The sequence below is a fragment of the Penaeus monodon genome, chromosome 19 (assembly GCF_015228065.2).
Source record: "Penaeus monodon isolate SGIC_2016 chromosome 19, NSTDA_Pmon_1, whole genome shotgun sequence".
Lineage (NCBI taxonomy): Eukaryota > Metazoa > Arthropoda > Malacostraca > Decapoda > Penaeidae > Penaeus > Penaeus monodon.
Genome location: NC_051404.1, coordinates 14,570,003 through 14,570,242, shown reverse-complemented (window position 1 = coordinate 14,570,242; position 240 = coordinate 14,570,003). Strand labels below are relative to the sequence as shown.

The 240-nt window shown below is 41.2% G+C and overlaps 1 protein-coding gene across 1 annotated transcript in view; it reads right to left on the bottom strand.

Annotated features, from left to right (window-relative positions):
* The window catches only part of LOC119585081, a gene marked incomplete in the record, with an annotated part of 22,863 nt that overhangs the window by 3,607 nt on the left and 19,016 nt on the right, over positions 1–240 (bottom strand).

The following is a 240-nucleotide window of genomic DNA, read 5'->3' as shown; positions in this document are numbered from 1 at the left end:
GGTTAATGTCATGCATATGTAAACTCTTTTTACACCTACTTCCACCTCTAGCAACGTGAAGCATGTGTGCCTGGGGTCAAATAATCTCAAAGTTATTCTTAACACTTGCACTAGTTGGCAATGTCAGACCAACTGCCAAGTGAACGAATTACAGGGATTCAACCGGTTCTCGACGCATTTATAGCAGCACATATCTAGGTCATAATCAGTAAACGTGACCACCCAGTAGAGAGATAAAAT